Source organism: Amblyomma maculatum, chromosome 8 (assembly GCF_055883805.1).
Source record: "Amblyomma maculatum isolate TAMU_Amacu chromosome 8, ASM5588380v1, whole genome shotgun sequence".
Classification (NCBI taxonomy): domain Eukaryota; kingdom Metazoa; phylum Arthropoda; class Arachnida; order Ixodida; family Ixodidae; genus Amblyomma; species Amblyomma maculatum.
Window position 1 is genome coordinate 107,235,203 of NC_139351.1, and position 21,309 is coordinate 107,256,511.

At 50.0% G+C, this 21,309-nt stretch overlaps 1 protein-coding gene across 3 annotated transcripts in view; it reads left to right on the forward strand.

Moving 5' to 3' along the window:
* Window positions 1-21,309, forward strand: part of LOC146182138 (uncharacterized) — a 184,537-nt gene that overhangs the window by 51,679 nt on the left and 111,549 nt on the right. For 2 of the 3 annotated variants that reach the window (XM_084577145.1, XM_084577148.1), the window contains exon 3: window positions 15,990-16,035. The exons of the other annotated variant lie outside the window; for it this stretch is intronic. The gene's annotated coding sequence lies outside the window, so the exon portion shown is untranslated. The remainder of the gene's footprint in view (window positions 1-15,989; window positions 16,036-21,309) is intronic. 3 annotated transcript variants of the gene reach the window in all.

Sequence of the window (21,309 nt, forward strand, 5' to 3'; positions counted from 1 at the left end):
TGCACGCATTTGGTGAGGCGGCGCGCAGTCTTGCGTGCACTATTGCGGTGGCCCGTTCGCCGCGCCGCCACATTACGAAGGCGGCGCACAATTACGCCTTCGAGCCCGCGTCGGCGCGGGCGGTTTGTTCTCATCAGCGATTCCATTCTTGACCCTCCCTCTCTCGTTTACGCCTCCTCCTCTACCGCCCTCATCCTGTATCGACCGCTGCCCTCTCGCCCTCCCATGGTATTAGCTGAAGGTGCCGCGCTAGGTCTGGGGTCAACGCCGAGGTCTGTGCTCGTGTAATGCGGTTTGAGAACGAGTAACCTCTTAGTCTTTGTCAGTATGTGTGACGTCATCCTTGGACGCGTGTATTATTATAAATTCTTGTGGCTTCCCGAGCGCTCTTTATCTGAAATTTTCGGCGTACAATTTCAACCTAGTGACCATTTGGTCGAGTTGGTGAGGATCTAGCATAGTGGACCAGTGAAAGACGCAGGAACACAAGAAAAAGAAGGGAACAGGACAGCGCTGCATTAAGAACTATATGGCTTACTGGAAGAAACCGCCAGTCCAGGGAATCAAATGAAGCATGCCTATAAAACGCGCAAAAAGACACACACAGCTGGCGAGTCGTCATAGTACTGCGAAAATACATTGACATTAATCGGCGCACAATACGTAAATTATGTTCCTTACAACCCGCACGCGCACATTACTACTCAAAAACCTAACCTGTTGACTCGCGAGTACCGGTTAAGGTGCACCGATGCACTTTTCATTGCCATTGCACCCTACAGGGTGCAATGGCAGGAAATGGAGCTCCACAAGCTTCATTTCATGCCTGTGCTTTTCTTTTACAGATTATACTGAAATTCTGCCATAAGCAGGAACACAGTTTTCGCATTGCCCGCAGTGACGAGGGAGCCTAATTTGCTCTGACAGATTTTTCTCGTGTTCCCGCGTCTTTCGCTAGTCCAATGGGTTAATTTCAACCTAGTTTCGGGCATAGATGTTGGACAGCATGCCTTACGTTCGCCGTATTGAAGCACGGTCCCTATATGTGAGCAGAGCCTGTGCGCGGTGATGCGATCCGCAGCCAAAATGCTGCTTCAGACAGACCGCTTGCAGCGAGTTGTGAAAGGATCCGCTGTATTGCGAGGAAAGGCGAAGGGAGGGGGGGGGGAGGAGGGGAATGACAAGAGCACCTCGGGCCTCTCCCGTCCTCCCTCGCTGCTGCGTACCCCACAGGGCTTCGGTGTTCGCTAGCTCTTTTCGAGCTGCCTACGCGGATCTGAAAGCGGATTGTGTCCATTGTCTTGACAGGAAACCGCTTGCGCTTGAGCGAAGATTCGCAGGGGTGACCTGCAATTAGCCTCACAGGGCACTGGATTTTAAGGCGATCACCGCGAGAACCCGGAAGACCGTGCTTTGATCTCCGCGTTCGCGACCCGGGGATTAGACCCGGGGCTAACGAATTGGGTGCGGAGGCGGAAGAGGCTGACTTGAGGCGATCCGGGCCGCGTCCTATTTGTAAAGCCTTCTTTGATGTAACTGTAGTTGTTGTTGCTCTTTTAAGGAGACGGAAATAACTTGGACTAGAGGATGAACAATGGCGTACAATATTAGGATGTGCGCGGGCGTGCGAATGTCACTTCTCGTATCTAACAGTAGTTTTGCTCTCTCTGGAAGGGTTTTTTTTTTTTTTTTCTATTTTCGTTTGCGTGTCGTGTCCTAATCTAAGCAATAGAAACATCCAAGTGCGATGCCGTCGAGCGCTGCACGAACGTGGACTACGATATAAAGGAATGCAAATATTTCTAGCAAAGGTGGTTATGTACACAAGAGAGAGAGTCCGCAATGGTGTCGGCTGCGCCGGCAGGGGTTCGAACGAGACGCGACTGCGCCTCCGAAAACTGCCTGTAAACGCGAACGCTCGTCGCAGTGAAGCGAGTGGGAGCTCCTGGTCAGGGTTGGGACGGATGTATTCGCAGTGCTGCCGGGCTGTAACAGCGGTTTATCACTAAATATCACGGCAGTACAAAATAAGCTACTGGTCAAATATTTAGGGGAATCCCCAAAGGTGGAGTAGATTTGTAATAAGGGAGTAATTACTTAAAGCCCCACTTCGCGCTTTTGATCAATTCGCTCTCGCCCTGCCATCTGCACGGCTGACCGTCGTGGTTAACTCATTTGGTAGAGTGACTGCCCCGGGTTCGATTCCCGGACCAGGATGAATTTTCCTATAAGTACGATGTTTCTGAGAAAGCTTTATAGCTTTCCTTTGTAGCCGTATGGCTGTGCTTGGGTGGATGATAATGAGTAATTACTCTTATTAAAAATAAGCTACTGTTGCTAAGTCTGGTTTTTTCAGCTGCTCCTGCCGTATGCAGCATGTTAAAGAAAGAGTGAAGGAAAGGGCAGGGAGGTTAACAAGGCGCAGAGCCCGTTTGGCTACCCTATACATATGTGGGAAGGGGAGATGTTAATTGAGAGACGGAAGTTGGGTTTAGTCGTGTCAATTAAAGTGGCAGTGACGCGTCGCATGTAACGTGTGGGTGTCACGGTGGTCGGCCCTTGCCCTAGTACGTCGTCCGCAGCATGCCAGATGAACACGAACGACACACAGCTTGTAAAGCGCCGCGCCGTTGTATACGACCCCGAGCTCCGGTCCTTCCTGTTGTTAGTGGATGGCACTGATACTTGCGCTGTTTGCCATCGCTCCCTTTGCCTTCTTCCGGTCCTTCTCGGCGGCGTCGCCGACTCGTCTTCTCGCTCGAATGGCTGCCGTGTATTAGTACTACAGTAACTGCCGCGAGGAAGCAAACATGCCTGGCGCCGGCTCCGCGCCTCCGCACGCCGGCGCCTGATAGGGCGAGGCGTCGTGGCCCGCTGGAGTGGCCCGCTGAGTCGACACCACTGTGGCCTCTGTGTTTGCTAACTGGAGGGTTTGCCGACATCCCCGTCTGCTCTCGTGCACAGCCGACCGGAGGGTTGACGATCGCTCGAGGAGTCGCGCCCCGCCCTGCTTTCGCGGCTCCCGTGTTGTTCTCGGCGATGAGCCCGCTGTCTGCGCGTTCGATATCGCTTGTGGAGAGGCCCGAATGCGTGAGGCTCGTTGTCACACCTTTTGAACTCGACAGTGTGGGAAGCTATCGCTGTCGTCCTCGATAGGCGGCCGGCGGCGGCTGTGCGATGCTATCCGCCGTGTGTGTTGAGGGCAAACTATCGTGATAAGTGTTTAAAGGCTAAAGGGAGAGAGAAAGCGATAAGCTCTGTGTGGCGCGCCAGTTCAAAAAAATTAAGACGGGCAAACTTGGACGTCCAGTCGTGGTGGTCTTGAACTTTGCGCATAAATAGACTACGCGGCTCGGATAGGAGCCGGTTAGTGTTTGCAAAGCTTCGAATATTTACTTCGTTTCCTTCGCCCTTGAACTCTCTTCGGATACGCATGCAGTAATCGACGCGCGAAGTCGGAATGCTGGGCGGGCTCAACGGTGTGTCCTTCGCCTAGGGCGGCTGTGTCTACACCAATGTGCGGATGTGTGGTGTGCACACATTCGCAAGCGCGTTCCTCCCCGTGAGTGTAGACACAGCCGCCGCGGTCGGCTTGTGGAAGAACCCTCTTCGCGCGCGGGCGTTCAACTTGCCCTCTTTATCGCGCGAGGCCCTCTCCTCGTGACTGTCCTTGGCACCTGACTGCCTAGGTGAAGCGGCGAAAGTAGTCAGGAAAGTCGAAGGGGGTTGCGACATGGATATAGCGGAACCCAGCCGCAAATCCCCCCTCGCCCACCTCCCTTTTTTTAGGGGTCTCCTTTCAGCTCTTGACATCAGTGATCGAAATTCAATTTCGGTGCCTTTTTTTTTTTTTTTTGTATATTCGCCCTAGCCCGTGTCACCTCGTAGTGTCGCGTATTGTAATCTGACTGGCGTGTTGACACGCGAGTCGGTAATTGGCATGGTCTTGCGGTGGTGTTGGTTATTTATGCTGGGCGGCACTCTTAGAGTCTTGTAGTATGTTACCTTTTAAAGACTGCGGAGCAATTAAAAATCGAGGTAAAAGGAAATGGGGTGGGTGGTGTGAATAGCTGATGTTGTATCTTCACTTATTGTCAGGGTGAATTGGGCTCGCGAGCTCGAGCAGCGGAAATGAGCTGGGTCGTCCGGTTTAAAGGCTACTGGCAGCTGTCCTCAAGCAAGGCGACTCCTTCCGTTCAAGGGCACTTGATATGATTCGTCGTTGAAGATTTACTTTGTTGTGCTAAGTGATAAAAGTCGCTGTTAGCTGCGCTTTTATTACGGTTTTAGGCTTGCTGCTCGGTGCACTCTTGTTCGTGGAGCTTTACACAGTGTAATGGCGGCTTCTCCCCCACATCGCTTTCATTTTGAAAGGTGAGGAAGCCGCCTAGACAGTGACCTCACTGCCAGTCGCCTCCGTATTTCGGTCGGGAGCAGTCATCTGTCGAGTTAACGCGAAATGCTGCCCTGCTATCTGTGAACTCGAGTGTCGAGTTGCTCCCGGAGCGATATCACCTACCCTGTTTCTTTCAACTTCGTATTATTCTTCGCACGTGGGCGTTCATTTCACTGCAGTGCAAGCGTGTGCCGGAAATCAGCCCTGCGGTCACAAATTGGCGCGTGCGTGCGTGCGTGCGTGCGTGTGTGTGTGTGTGTGTGTGTGCGTGTGTGCGCGTGTGTGTGTGTGTGTGTGTGTGTGTGTGTGTGTGTGTGTGTGTGTGTGTGTGTGTGTGTGTGTGTGTGTGTGTGTGTGTGTGTGTGTGTGTGTGTGTGTGTGTGTGTGTGTGTGTGTGTGTGTGCGTGCGTGCGTGCGCGCCCCTTCTCTTCCCCCCACAGCGTTTATATTTGTTATATTTCTCCTTTTCCTGCCTCATCCACTGTCTTGCTAGATATTAGTAACGAAGTACTTCGGGCACGTGTTGGATGTTTTCTATCCGAGGCAGCGTCGCCCGAAGCTCAGGCAGCCGTCGGCTGGAAGGGGAAATGCGGACATGAAACGCACTTGCGCGTCGCAGTGCTGCTTTGGCTTTCTGATCACCGTAACCAATATGCGGCTTGCCATCGGCACGTGTCTGCCAAGTCGTTAGGTACCGCTGTTGCACAGATGTCAACTACTGTTGCAAGCTCTGTACGTGAACGGGGCAGTGTAATTAACCGGGATCGCGCATTTCCGGGTTCATTGGTTACGGTGAACTAAGTTTGCGGTTTTCGGGGCCACGGGTGTCGGTAAAGGCGTTAGCGCTTCGTGGAAGGCAGAAAAAATGTGGTAGGGATTTTCGACTCTAGCTCGGTCTATTCGTGATCGGAAGGCGTGGGAGTATTTGACCTGTAATACCCGGTACGTTTTGCCTGTTTTCATGGGCTGCAAATATTTTCTTCCCGTAATACAGTCTCCTCTAATACGAAAAGGAACATCTTGCCGGTATCAGTGCGGCGCCTACTATCGATATCCGATATACTACTCTGCACCTTGTGCTTTTATCTGTGGTATTTGTAACACAAGTTACCGATATTCTAGCGGAAATTAAGAAGAAGAAATGGACATGGGCAGGACATGTAGTGCGAAGAGAGGATAACCGATTGTCGCTTAGGACAACAAACTGGATTCTAAGGGAAAGCGTAGCAGGGGCCGGCAGAAAGTTAGGTGGGCGGATGAGGTAAATATGTTCCCAGGGGTCAAGTGGATGCAGTTAGCTCAGAATCAGGTTAATTGGAGGAATATGGGAGAGGCCTTCGCCCTGCAGTGGGTATAGTCAGGCTGATGATGATGATGATGATTTGTAACACATAACCCGCCCACCCCTTCAAGTTCGGCGAACGAATAACAGAGCGGTTTAGTTTGCCGTAGACGTACAGTGTAGACGTGTAAAGATTTGCCGGACCCCTCCTGGCATTGACTGGGGTAGATGTTATCGCGGCCACTGCACCTACGTGGCAAGAAAACCGGCACACGTCAACAGTAGTCGTCGCCGGCAAACTAAATTTCTCAAATAACGCTTAATTGGATGGCAGTAAGTTGTTCCCTGTTATGCTTATAGTCGGACTCTGTGTCGCTGACTGCCTCGTCCGTCACTAGAGACGGCTTTGAATGGCGCATGTTCTAAATTTTGTATCACTTTTCGGCCGCTCAAGAGAAGAACGGAGGAAACAGAACTATACGGAGGTCATATCTGGTCCCGTCGGGGCCCCGACGGAAGCCTACTGAGAAATAATGATCTCTTGTCCCTGCTCGATCTCTCTCTCTACATGAGACGGCGACTCCGCGGCGTCGCCCGATAAACGATCCTTCGCACTCTGGCTAGTGCTATACTGCACACGTGTATACGTAGTACGTATACACTGTCGCCACGGCACCAGCAGCGGCGGCAGGCGCACGACTTCTTGTCTCAACTCCGACTTCGCGTTTTCGCTGGTATCACTGTCCCCATCGGGTTCGTCGTTCGGCATCATACTTAGTCCGCGATCTCCGCAACTTGCCACGAGGTCTGATGTTCCTTCTTTCTCGGTTTGAGTTTTTGTTTTTTTCATTGGAGCTGCGCCGATTCCAAACTCGGCGGACCGGCTTCTTCCGGGGGATTGCCTGATGTGCGTTTCTCTGAATGCCTGTTGCGTTACGCAATCACGCGCAGTTGGATAACGCGCGTAATGGTTCGGAGTCGGACGAGATTAATAGTTTGGTAATCGGACTTAATTCATGCGCTGGTACGGATCACATGCGCTCTCGTTATGTATAATCATGCCGAAAGCATACTCTGCGTATGCCTATAGCATATGTATGCATATAGGCTGCTCGCGAATTGTAGAAGGAAACCGGCCACCCTGGTTGTTGGCTCGGTTGGAGCAACGCGTGCAACATGCGGAAGTCATCGATTCTGTTCGCGCTGATGGCGTAAGTGGCTTTATTTTTATCGTCGAAATGTCTTTTTCTGCCCTTCGTTCAGCTGGCAAAAGCCCTCCGCCCAACCACGCGCTCTCTACGGAAGAAAAGCCGACTCAGCACCCCAAGCACACCGCGTGTAATCGCGCTTGTGCTTTTAATTCCACGTTGCCAGCCGCACTGGTGGGCATCGTCTGTCTTGTCCGTGCTGAGGTGCTGGATATTTTTGTTGCGTCCTTTTTTTCACAGCGTTGAATTCGTACTTTAGCAAATTGGGCCTGGGGAACTGTTTTCCTTCGAGGAACATCGTAAGAGCGCATGTTTCCGCATGCAACTGCAAATGGCGTTGAAATGTGGATTTATGTAGAGAAGTTGGTTTGGTTTGTGGTATTTAACGTCCCAAAGCGACTGAGGTTATGAGAGACGCCGTAGTGGAGGACTCCGGAAATTTCGACCACCTGGGGTTCTTTAACGTGCACTGACATCGCACAACACACGGGCGCCTTGCTTTTCGCTTCCTTTCGAAAAGCCGCCGCCGAGGCCGGGATTCGATCCCGCGTCCTTGGGAAAAGTAGTCGAGTGCCGTAACCACTGCACCACCCCGGCGGGGTCAAAGAAACAAAGGGACAATGAAACCTGCGCTGCGTACCTTGGAGTTTAACGAACGACCGAAAAATGAGACGGAGCTCTGCATATCGCACTAAAGCTCTTTTTTCTCTTTTTTAGCGCTGCTTTTTTTTCTCCCTACATATCACGTTTTAATTTTCCTGTGCAAGTTTGTTCGAGGTCCACGGTTGTGCCCACCATTGTTAGGGCGGTCCTTTTTAGTCCCTTGCGGATCGGTTTCCTTTTATTCTCGCCGCTGTGGATTTAAATTCGGTGCAGTATTACTTAAAGGATAGGCAAGCGATCCTAGACTGTTTCTGTGGATGGTTGAAGGCAGGAGGAGGAGGTAGGGTGGTCTATGAAAGAGGAGATGCGTGGGGACGGTCTCTTTTCGGAGGGGCGCTTGAACCGCGCCTCGAACTGAAGGGGTTTGGGATTGGGGAGGGAGGGTACTCTGCAGGAACCGGTGAACTTTTATATATGCACGGATCACGTTTACCCCGACTGTGGAGGCTTGAGCTACGGTGGCGAGCTGTTAGGGCTGCGCTATTCTGCGGTCTGCGGACATTTCGATGGTGGATAATGGAGTCATCCGACTATGCTATTTTGTTATGCAAGGGTGTCCGTGGTCAGGCGAGAGCCATGAACGAGGTACAGATGGTTTGCCTAATAATAATAATAATAATAATAATAATAATAATAATAATAATAATAATAATAATAATAATAATAATAATAATAATGATGACGATAATAATAATAATAATAATAATAATAATAATAATAATAATAATAATAATAATAATAATAATAATAATAATAATTGGTTCACAGGAAGGGTAAGGAGGAAAAAACTTTATTAAAAAAATGTAAACACTCCCAGGAGGACCTCTTAGTCCAGGAGCCCACTGGCTGTTCCTTCTAGCTTAGCCCGCTCGACCAGCCGCAACTGATCTGCAGGTTGCGTGGCTAGAAGGGCAGCAGGAAGGGTAAGGAAGGGGCCTGCCACACTTGTCTCTGTGGACACCTGAGCCGTGCCGTAAGGAAAGGGAAGAAGGTGGAAGTGAAAGGGGAAAGAGAGAAAAAGGAACCGTAGTGGAGGACTACGGAGTAATTTCGGACACCTCTTCGTTTCGCCTCCATCGAAACGCAGCCGCCATGGACGAGGTTGAAACCGGTTACTCCGGCACAGTAGTCGGGCGTCTTACCACTGTACCACCGCGGCGGTTAGTCAACACGAGTGATCAAAAATTGGGGTCCATGGCCTCTTTAAAAAAAAGTAAATGGGCTCTGAGGAGGGAAATCAATTTTAGGTGCTTCAGTTCTGGGACGTAATTATTTATCAGTCAGTCGGCATTGGCACATTGTAAACATTTGGGTGTGTTGCAGTCAAGCTTGGTGATGCCAGGTGGTGGGCTGTTGTACACTTTAACCTCGGACGGGACATGCAGGTTCTTAGTTGCGAACAGCGTCTGTTTACCCGAAGTGTTCCCTGCGAGTTCGTGTGATTTGAAGGCTCATGAAGCTAATTGGAAATGAATCTAATTGGAAACGTTAAATTTGAGGCCATCAGTCTTTATATGGAGGTTTATGCGGGGGTATGTGCGTTGCTTGCTTGGTGCGTGGGCGATGTATAGTATAGGCCGAAAGATTGATCGGTACCCGCAGTTTTTACTTTTTTTTTCTATGTTTGCTTTCAGACAGGGCAATTCTACGAGGCAAAGTTGCAGCTTTACACTTGGTATTGGGAGATGCCGGTTCTTTCCTCTGCGCGTTTTGATCTTACTGATCGCTATCGATTTCCAAGTATACGAAAGAAGCTGTGAACGATTGAGTCCGTTTTCGAGCGTATTGAAAACGGTCTGAAAAGCATGCGTGTGTTGGCCGATTTTTCGCGCCTGTCTAAAAAGCAGCCGAGAATTTTTAGTTTAATTCCTAGAGGCATTGGCTAATAGCGCAGTTTCTCTTGATCGTCCGCTTGAATTTATACTCTGCTACGCATGCGCAGAAAGAACTCACGCAGCTGCGTAATTGGTTCTGACAGCTCGCTTTGTGCAAATCGTGGTGCGGTGTTACACGGGCCACATTTGTGTGTGTGTGTGTGTGTGTGTGTGTGTGTGTGTGTGTGTGTGTGTGTGTGTGTGTGTGTGTGTGTGTGTGTGTGTGTGTGTGTGTGTGTGTGTGTGTGTGTGTGTGTGTGTGTGTGTGTGTGTGTGTGTGTGTGTGTGTGTGTGTGTGTGTGTGTGTGTGTGTGTGTGTGTGTGTGTGTGTGTGTGTGTGAACTATGTGCTCAGACAAGTTCCTTTCCAACCCCACCCCCTCCCCCGAACGAAGCCTGTCTATTCTAGGAAAATTCAGGTTACACATGAATTACACAATATTACATTATATGCAACACGGCGACAACTTCGCTACACTCTGAGGGCGACATCTCTGCGTCGAACGACCTCTCGTTGAAACCGCTCTCTCCCCCCTTCGAGGTCTCCCCCTTCGAGGTCTCCCCCTTCGAGGTTCTCCTCGCCATTTCCTTGGTTGTTTGTTCTCCGTACTCCGCAATGCTTTCAAATTCCTTCTTTTAAGAAAACGGCGAGCACCGGTCAGTTCTGCGGACGCGGCAGCCGTTACGCAGTATAGTGTATGGCTTACACCTTAGTCCTGCACTTTTCGTTCAGATCACGTCAGATCGGATGACAACCCTTCTCAGGGCACTATGCTTATAGACGATGGTGTGCCACCGCCGCACTCTGGCTTGCACACACCACAACTCCTGCACTACTCTCCCAAGCGCCAGTCTGTCGAACCCCATGCCACTGCGGGTCGTTCAGCAGTGGGTCTCATCCGTCGCCTCCCAAACTCTACACGCCAAGCACATGCAACGCACAAATGCCGTCGTTCCAACCGACGCGACCGACGCATTGCGTTAAAGGTTGTGTAGAAGAAGCAGGCAGACATCGCTGCCCGGTGCACACAGTTAAAATTTAGCAGGCCATCTCAGCCAGACGGAAACGAGACTGTGCACAGCAACTGCTCGGGCAGCGCTCATGAGCTCGCGATTGTCGTCGTTGAATAATGGATTGATTGCTCGTTAGCTTCCACCTAAGCGAAGCCATGCGGCTATGAACGAAACATACAGCTTCCTCAGAAACTTGGTGGTGGTAAAAGTTAGGTATAATTTGACTTGCTCCGGGGTTCGAACCCGAGACTACCGCATCTGTCGCTCTACCACTTACCGAGAGAGCGGCTGTAGCAGATCAGGTCGTAGGACGAGGGTGAATTGATTAGCACCTCGAAGCGTAAACTGTGTTGATACATTTACGGGTGATCTCCTAAAGCGGAGTAGATTTGTTGAATAATTAGGGAGCAATTATAATAATAATAATATAATAATAACTTTATTTCACCACCACAAAGTACATGGTGGCAGGATGCCTACAGTAAAAGCTTCCTCTTGGGCAGCTTGACAAGGCCACAGGCACCCAGCCGTTTACTTTGGCAGCAAAAGTGGCACACAATATTTAGAAAAATGACAATACATGTAATACATGTAATTACTCATTAGCATTCGTGCTTGTAGCTTTTTCTGGAACTTGGGAGTTGAAGAAAAAGTCACCTTAATCTCTTGATAATCGTACGTTCGCTTGAGATATTTCGGTCTTATAACGCACGTGGCGGTCGACGTTGTTCGCCGATCTGAAATTGCAATGTTTCTTGAGCGTTACGGCGCATTCGCACCTGCGACCCGCGGGTGTCCTGCGAATGGGTCGGCACACTGTGGTCTGGCCTAATCGTTGCTCTCCATATCTATTTGCAGAACGTTCCCATGCCGTCACTAATCGGCCGAGGACGGTCGCGTGACTTCCGCGACTCGCTGGATGCAGTGTCGCCATAATATTTTGTAGGTTATCGTTAACGTCCTAACGAAGGATTCGAACATGGACATTTGGGTAATTAAGTATCGGATCAGTCTTTATTAGTGGTGCACGGGCAGGCACACGCATCCGCACGCCGCTTTCTTCTGTGGGGTTGTCGTCAAGAGATTAGAAAGAAAAAAAAAGAGAGAAAAAGTTGCTTCCTTGCAGCTTTTTTTTTTTCCTCGGCCTCATCTATATATTCTATGGCAATAAACGACTGAATTGTATTGAATTGAAACGTGCTCAATTAAGGCACATGGGTGGTCGCAAACGCTGTGAGAGAAAGAGAGAGAGAGAGTAAACTTTAATTGTTTAACGGAATAGCGTGGGTGGTTTCCTCAGTCCAGGATGCCATTGGCCTGGGCTGTCTCCAGGGCCCTGGTGAGCAGGCTGCGCTGCTCAGAGACACCCGTGTGGGCCAGCTCTGCCTCCCACTCCGCTGTGAAACGCTGTGAAGGAAATCCTTATTTGTTCAGTTTTCGTTTCTCATCCCTCGTGATACATCATCCTCTTAATTGCGCGCGTGAGACTTTGCCATCTGCAGCTTTAAAGGCAGCGTATAGAGTGACTTCATTTCTTGAGTGACGCGGGTGCCATGCGAGCCCTGACGTGCGCAGCCGTGACTGGTGTGTTTGCGTTGCCACTGTACGGCTAGGCCTCCGTTGAAGAGGCGTCGGTGACCAGAGAGATGGATGGGACCAGGATTGGGTCATGTAGTGCGAGGGGACGACGCTAGTCGAGGTGTTGACGCGTGCAATTTCACGCCGCCGTCCTCTTCTCCCGACCAAGGACGGCCCACAGTTTCTCGGAACGTATTGGACCACGCCGCTGCCTCGCGTGTAGAACAGGGCTTGGCGTCTAGCCCGATCACGATGTTTTTTTTTTCTTCTAATTTTTATTTCCTAAATGTGTTCTGCCTCTCGCTGGACCGTATCGTTTGCTCTTGAGACAAGACAGCTATTTGTAGCCGCGATTAGGTGGGGCTGAATTCGGCGCCGACCGGATTGTAGTAAGCGTCGCGAATGCTGCTTGTCGCCCGTGGTGCATCGATCGATGTTAGGGTTTGCTGAATCTACTTACGGCGGAATTTTTATTATCCTAATATACTGCTCTCTTTTAGGCCTTCGTTCTACGTCCATTTTATTAATGAAATTCATTTCACCCATTACCGAGGGGCGAACTCGCGAACATGGCTGTGTTGTCATTGCGAATCGTTCTTGTGGAAGAGCATCCGCCTCGCATTCGGAAAGTACGAGGTTCGGTCCCCGGTGCTGCCGGGCACCCACCGGTTTTCAATGGGTACAAGATTTCCCCCGGCCTGGTCTGGGGGGAAATACTTGGGAAAACAGGCCATGGACCAAAAACGTTGGTCCAGGGACCTGCCTGCACTGGCATTAGCCAGCGGGGAATCAAGCATCTCGTGCAATCGCGCGGTAGAGTGAGCACTTAAGCGAGTTCATGTGCGATAGACGATCACAGATGCTCAAAATACGGGACCTGCCATACCGTTGCACGCAACGTTTCATTCGTACTGCGTTTTAGTTGGTGGAAATGCTGTAGGCACCTCGTGGCGCGCATCGCCGTGTCCGCTGTGAAATAACGACCTCTGGGGAAGACGCCTATCCTTTGGAGCTCAAACGTGGCGCATATGTGAACTATCCCCCCCCCCCCCCCTTCCCCTCGCCCTACTACCACTCATACACTAGCACTGCACTCGTAACCACCGTATACTAGATAGATGGTCAAAGCAGTAACCGCTGATTAAGTAATCTGCCCCTTGTTCCGTATCGACAATTAGTCCGATCGTAGTGGCCGCGGTGGTAGTTGTAGGATGTAATTTATATTTCATTGTTAATCCTTCACGGACTGCGCTTGAAGAATCAAGGGAACACGTGTTTCCCCCCTACTAAAGACAGCGTCGTTGCGGGACAATTATTTTCACGCCGTATCAGTTTCGGTAGGTTGTCTTACGCGTGTGCCGTTTTACTCCCCCGAGCTGGACAACACGGGCTGCCAGTGGCTCCGCCTACTTCAGCGGTCGCGATCAGTTTCGACCAACCGGCGCTCTTGGAGGTGCTTTGAGATCGCACAACGCACGGGGTGTCAAGAAAAGCCCGGTGATTGGTTGAGAGCGATGTGACGTCACAGCCAAGCAATTTCGGTGAAAAAAATAAAAAATGTTTGAAGTGCTTGAATCGAACCTCTCTCCTTCGGAGTGTGAGCCAGGCATACTACGCTCCCAAGGAACACTGCCTCTTGCACCCTTAAGGAAAACTCAAGTATCAGTCTAATTTTTTAAGGTTTGTCCCTCATCGCAGCGCAGCCGGGATTCTGAACACTTTGTCAGCTGCCGAACCACCGCGGCGGAGCCAGTGCTCTCGAAATGCCTTCAGCAGCTTCCGGCAGGCCATTTAAGCTTGAATGAAGAAGCTTCGTATTCCATTCATATTTCCGTCACGCGAGCATTAATATTTATTAAAAAAAATGATCGGACAGCTTTCTATGTTTGCAGTAAAGTGGTTTTGGAAATCGATACCTTATTTATTCGCCAAAGGCCGCTGCCTGTAAAGAAGTCGTTCTGGGAGCTCGAATTTACGGGTCGCTCTCGGATGGGGCGTTCCAATTTGAATCCTTTATTTCCTGGTATGTTTGGTAAAAAAAAAAAAAAGCCGGGGGCTTCTGTAGGGTTTTTTAATGTAAAATGTTGCGCTGAGAGGAAGAGCCCCCACCGTTCCTGTATTGGTTCATCGCAGTGTAAACTAACTCGATTACTCCAATTGTATTACGCAAGCGCTATTTACCGCCGCCTTTATGGAGGTAAACGATGCGAGGCAAGCCATAGACTCCCATACGTGAGCCCGCAGCAGCGGCGGCTGTATCCTGATTTTACTTTTTTTTTTTTTTTTTTTTTTTTTATCCGGGCTTCATCGCCGGTCTATTTTTGTCCGCGTTGCGTGGGAGCTGTGGCGATCAATAGAGCTTGCTACAACAATGCGAAGGGCGAGACGAATGCCGGTGGTGATGAGGGAGAGAGGGAGTAGATGCGAGCGTGGCGCAGACGTCTGGGCGCGCGCCCGTGGCCCAGTTCTGCTCTGCCTCCGGTGTTTGCGCTCGTGGGGGCCTGCCTAGCCTTTTCTTAGTGTATGTTTCGAAGGGGATGGGCAAGAGAGGCGGAAATTGCCGTGAAGTAGGTTGCGGGGGAGGGGAGGGGGGGATGGGGGATTGCAGATCTTTGTGTGCTAGAGCGCTAGAGATAAGGGCTGGGGGAAAAGACGGGATGCGAACGGAAGGACAGGCGTGTGTGGAAGAAAAGGGGTAGTGATGGCGGAAATGGTCTCCCTGCTGTGTTGCTATATATGCTTGGCTAGCTTTATCACTGAACTTTCCGAGTTGTACTCTGACAGTCTCGCATATCGCCTGAGGGTGCAACAGTATATTTCAAAGGGTCAGAAGTCGGAAGCTTGGCTGGAGTGTGGTCGAGGGCATTTCGGGAGTTGCTGGTGTAGTGCGTGTTTGACACAGGGCGGTGATGATTGCAGACAATCAGGAGAAGCCTTTAAGTTCCAGTAGATTTTGCCTCGCAAATTATGATGAAGGTGACGAAGACGGCGACGGTGACCAGCCGCATTGTCATTGGTCTTGAGTTTTGGCTGAGCTAGCGAGTCTGTTCCAGACCGCTACGGTCGTTGCTTTTCGCTCGCGGCTGAGAACGACCTCTTCTACGAAAACTTCAGCGAGCACTGCCAAGTGGCAAGCTTTAGAAGCTAACACCAGGCCCTGCACTTTAGAGCCGAGTAACATCGTGGACCACAGTGTATACTTTGGCATTAACAGAAAACAAAATGCCTAAATAAAGAAACTCGTTAGCCATTGAACAGCCTCTCATTTTCAGTGGCTGATTACCCATCTAATATTACTAGCATCATCGCTACCCTATGTCGAAAGTTGCACGGATTTTAGTATCTCCCTGGCCAATTTATAGAACGGCCTGACGTTAAGAGCCTCTTCATCAATGCCAGTTTCCGAACAATGCTTGGGTGAATGGAATGCGAAACGAGTTTCTCTTTTAGAGTTTCTCCTTGTTTGTTACACGCCCACGCCCACTCCGACACACGTTTGTAACATTTCCACGTAAGATATTTTGTTCGCCAGGAAAAAAGACTCCATATCTTGGGGTGTAAAATTAAGTTTTTGCTGTGCTAACCTAGCGCTGCTGTAATATCACTAGGTCGGAGTAGTTCGTTCGTTTGTTTGTTTACTTGCTTGCTTGCAAGTTGTATACGAAGTGGTTAACTTCTGTAAATGTGGATTTAATTATTATATCGTGTGTATCATGAGGAGGCGCATCATTCATTCAGGCTCCTGAAAACGCGCTCTATACATCTTGATCTGTTTCGTTCGTTGAAGTGGTATGAATAGATGACGTCATCTATAGTGCACTCATGAAAACAGCCACCGCATTGTAGAGGTGTAATATATCGCTAGCGGAAGCCATCGCGGAGTGTCGTAGTAGCTTGCAATTTGCTTCCATCATAAATTGGCAAGCCAGCGTTAGCGAATCTGCCAGTAATTTCGCGTATTTTTGTTGCTTACAGGTTCTTCTTGAAAACCTTGCCAAAGCAGGAAGCAAGGCGAAGAAAAGTGAGTCTGCTTTTATCCCTACACAAGTGCGACCCACGTTCAGTTTATATTTGCTTTGGGCTCTCATAGTGCGTCCAAGTACTGTGGGGCGAACAGCGTGGTAGCTCTCAAATAGTGGTTTTCGGAACCCCCTTGGATTGTCGAAACCGAGACAAAGTGTATTGTCTAGATTTCGAGCTTTCCCTTGAAAGTTTCGACCCACATATGCCTCTGTTGACGCTGGCGTCTTCTGGAGCCTAGCGATAGCGGGTGCCCAGGGCGAACGGAACATTCGCTTGCGTAACCGATCTACGGCGGCCAGGCTTAAATGGCCTCCATCGCGTCTATATTAGCTTGCTTACGTCGTATATCTATTGGTCGCAACCGTCGCAGTCGAGCGCCGGATGATCATGCCGGATCCCTTTGTCCCCGTACGCCCCCAGCCAAGTCGCGCATATGAAATATGTGCTCCGAGCCTTTACCAGCCTTGCAGTGTTACGCAGCTAAGCCTATTTTCCAGTGCACTGAGGCGTTCGAGGCAGTGCGAATAGCGTTAAACGCCCACGCCGTCCCAAGCGACGATTTGCGAGGGCGCGATAAGTGTTGGGGCTGTGTGTGATCCGCCCCCGGTATAAAAGCGCGCGGACTTCGACGCCTTTGCGACGGAACACGCTCTAAAAGACTACTACGCTTCTTCCATCAATGGGTTCGCGACTGTTTGCCCCCGTTTCGCGTGGATTCTTGTTTATTCAAGCTGCGCTGTGCGCGGCCATGCGTGTTGATGCGTTACTGCTAAGTGTGTGAACGACTGTATGCGAACTTTTGGAACCGGCTGCAAGATGCGTGGGATGACGCCTGCGGTTATAGATGCTCAGGACTCGGTGTGAACTCGCGGCCTTCGGGCAGCTTCGTTGTCCTCGTATAGAGCGCTCACTTTGCGCTCGTCTGGTTGTGTACCGTGCGACACGCATTGAAACGCGAACGGGGAACGGTGTCGATACGTTCCGAAATCCGTGACACGGCACCGTTGAGAGGCGACTAGTTGCTCAACGCGCATTTCAAGATGCGCACAACCCAGGTAGCACAAGCCATCGCCTCAATATTGGTATTGTGTTAGTAGCGTCCTGTCCAACATAAGGCAAGTGTATTACCAACATAGTGCCAATATTGGGCCAATGTACTGTGCTGTCTCGGAACGTCGGTTCCGTACGACGGACGTGAAACCGTGTCTCTGTAGAGATAAGTAAAGTAGTTCGGTCACATAACTGATGTAGGCCTGGACGGTGCATGTATAGACGACGAGAGCGTTGGAAACGGCCATGCCGCGATCGGCTCGGAGGCACTGTCGTCTTGTTTTCCCGGAACGAGATTATGGACCGCCCGTTTTATCTGCTGGCGGCATATTTTTTCTTGGATATATTTCTGGACTCTCCGCACGCCATGTTCGCGTTGCGCGCGCAACACTGTGCTTAAACTTCTCGTTGTGCGGATATTTGCGAAACGCTCCTTGAAAAATGGTAGCGCAGGCGAGCGAGCGCCTTACGCCTTTGTCGGCCCAAATACAGCAGCCGGGACGCAAACTCGACGCGGTTTCGTCGGTGGCGAGCGTCTTGATGGATGGCTTCGCATATACATGCAAATCCTTTGACCAGCTTTTCTCGTCGAGCGTTCATTTTCGGCGTCAGCAGAGCTTTACACTGGGCTGGTGTTGCGTATTTTGTTATCACAGCTTACGTTATGAACATTGTCGGCGCCGCCGAAGAACAAGGAGCCGGCTTTGTTTCGCACATTATCCGCCCGTAACTGTTTATCACTCTTGTCGAGTTCCCGTGGGCGGAGTGTGCGCACATTAATTGCTTTCATACTGACGCTCATGCGGCCTTTATTAACGCCTCTCTCTCTCTCTCTCTCTCTCTCTCTCTCTCTCTCTCTCTCTATATATATATATATATATATATATATATATCTTTCTCTCTCTCTCTCTCTCTCTCTCTGTGTGTGTGTGTGTGTTGGAATAAAAACTCATTTTTGTTGTGCGCAAACTAGGTTAAGAACATTCAGAAATTAATGGACGCCAGTTGTGCAATCAGCTACTGGTGCAGTGCAAAATGCAATGCAGTATATTACAGTGTGCGCTAAACATTTTGCAACGTTAATATCAGGGACGAGTGATGCATTATCTTAACAAGTGTGCTTTTAATTGCTGTGGAACATCAAAATTTGACGTTAATTTGCCATTTACATTGTTTACGAGAGGATGAATATTGCTAGCAGACTGGATGGAATGCGGCGTGAAAAAAATCGTCGCTGTTGTTTAGTACTAGAGTTTACACTCTCGGAACTCGTACTATGCTTTCAGTAGCTCCTTACCATATGGTACCAAAGCTACGATGAGTACACGGGCAACGTCGTGACGCTGCGGATTGTATGGTGCCACTGCCGGTATAATGGGGCCAATACGATCATATGTGACAGCGTGGTTTAAAGCGCACATTCGCGAAATTATATTTCAAATCTAACCGTAACGTAAACTCGGGTTCATCATCATCATCATCATCAGCCTGACTATACCCACTGCAGGGCGAATTCCGCTCCAATATTTCTCCAATTAACCCGGTTCTGTGCTAGCTGCATCCACTTGACCCCCGCGAACTTCTTAACCTCATCCGCCCATCTAACTTTCCGCCGCCCCCTGCTACGCTTTCCTTCCCTTGGAATCCAGTTTGTTACCCTAAGCGACCATCGGTTATCCTCTCTTCGCACTACATTATCCTGCCCATGTCCATTTCTTCTTAATTTCGACTAGAATGTCGGTAACTTGAGTTATTTCTCTGACCCACTCTGCACGTTTTCTATCTCTTAATGTTACCCCTACCATTTTTCGTTCCATAGCCCCCATGTGGCCTCTTAGGTTCATGTAAACACCGGTCACCTATTTCTACCAGCTCGCGTTAACGTCAATATTTTCGAGCCAAAAAAGTCACAAGTTAAATTTGCTTTAAAACATAAATGCAGCAAACCACTTAGATGGGTTGGACACCTGCCGAAACATGATTCATTGATCGGTGTTATTTTCCCACGAGGTAAGGGTGTTTCTAAATTAGCCGCAGCCGGCTTGCTGGCGTTGTGATATAGTCCATTCGTTACGTCGAGCAGTTATATTGGACGAATTCACTACATTTATGATTGGCTGCCTTCTGCTGCGCTTTCCATACTTTTTCAATACTTCTTCCTGGATGGAAGGGAAAGGGAAGAGTCTTATATCGGCACTTGGATAGGTGAAGACGCTTGGCGCTTGTCCACCGAGTAATGCACCCTGAATCTTAATTGATACACAGTTTACTAGGCGCGAAGAGGATGTCATTGTAATTTTTTTTTTTTTGAAAGTAACTAACTGCATTGTTTAAACATTTGTCTCCATCCGTGTGAACGGCTGACATTGAACGGAATCACGTCCTCGAACTTCGATGTTTGTCACTTTCGGCAGAAATGGTTCGAGAGTCGTTCACGCGAGGAAAAGGTTGAAAGATACGCCGCCATCGCGAGCGGGTCTTTACACTCGCTGCTGCACGTTCGAGGTAATCTTGAGAGATCTGTCTCCCCGGTGTGTCCGAGCTTCGTTAGAACGTCGCGAGGTCGTTGTTCGCCAGCGATCCACGCTTATACCACGCTGCCCGGTGTTGCTGCGACGCGCAGAAATCCCGGGGCATCAATTGAGGGACAGTCCCGGAAGAGGGCGGTAGATGCTCCAGCCTCGGCAGTACGCAAGCCGTAATTTTTTTTTGTGTGTGTGTGTGTATGTGTTAAGTGTGGTGTTGTGTCTACGGTATTTTCTATTGTTTACTTTCGCCAACACGGTGCACGCCCGATACGAAGGGTAGAGTCAATAAATCATCATCATCATCATCGTCGTCGGCGGCGAGGACAACGAACCGCGCACGCGGACACGATGCGGTGTGTGTGCGTGCGGATCGAGGTGTGTCGTAAAGCTCCTTTCGTCTCTTTGATGAGCTTTCTATTGCCTTTCTCCCGATCGGGATCTGGTTTCCTCGGGGGACGATATGTCGCTCCTTCCCTATTCGCTGTGTCTGATATTGTTCTTTTCCTGAGCTGCCCATGGTGGTAGTGTTGATTCTATCTGTGGGGCGTGTGTATTAGAACGGCAGTCGGCAGAGGTGAAGCTAATGCAACGCCTTCGCTCGGCGCCTCTAATCCAATGGAGCGGAGTCTTCCCTCTTTGAGCAACATGCTTTTTGGCATATATATGTATCTTTTTGACAGCTTGACAGGACGTTGAGAAACCGAAGGAGGGCTGCTGCGTTCAGTGAACTTCGTTAAGTGCGCCAGTTGCGTAATATTCATCGCGCATGTTAGTCTGCATAAATATGGTGTGTAGTTAGAGTTAAGTGGCCCGATTAGCCAGGTTTGTTGCTTCCCTCCAAACGTGCTTGAAGATTTGTAGGTAAACGATGCGATTGCTCAGGCACACTTCGGGCGGCTGCCCGTAAATCGAAAGTCACTGAAAAGGTCGCTGACCGGAAATACGTGCAACTGTGCCTACTCCGTGTTGTACGAAATTCAGCATTTATTAGCTTTACTGTAACCTGCCGAAAGAACCTTTTGACATATGTTGTCAAACGCTCGTGGTCGTTAATGAAGTATGTAATTAGTCCTCGGGCAACTAATTTCGCGAATGGTGTCGGAATCATGTTTACTCGAAATTCGTCTCACGAGCGCTGCTTAACTAAATCTGATTGTTGGTTTTCGTTGATACAGCTTCCGTCTTCCCAATTCGCAATCGCAAGGCAAGGTTCGGACATTTTCGGGTCGCTGAAGCGCGGAGCTGCACCCCGCTAAGTGGACGCGAACTCGAGCTTAACCATAGCGTCCACTGCAAGCATGCGACGTGTTCAGCGAGTCTCTGTTTAGCGTTGTACGCGGCCAGAAATGTGGGGTTCGGCCTTGAAACAACTCGCTGCTCTCTCTGCTGCTCGCTAATGAGGCATAATTATCCACGCGACGAGTGACGAGGTGTGAGAAATGGCAGCGCGTCCCACCAGAGAGAGAGAGAGAGAGAGAGAGAGAGAGAGAGAGACCCACCGCTCCTCCGTAGGTCGAGGAACAACACGGGAGCCGAAAACGTCCCTTCTTGGTCGCCGCGTTGCCATGACTTCGGACCACGGCTCCCGGCCGTTGTTTTGACGCTTGTCGCATCGAGAGATGGATGCTTTCGAGCAGAGTGCTATTTGTGCGTGCCCCCGTGTCCCTAGTTTGTGTCCGTTGTGTTCCTGAGCG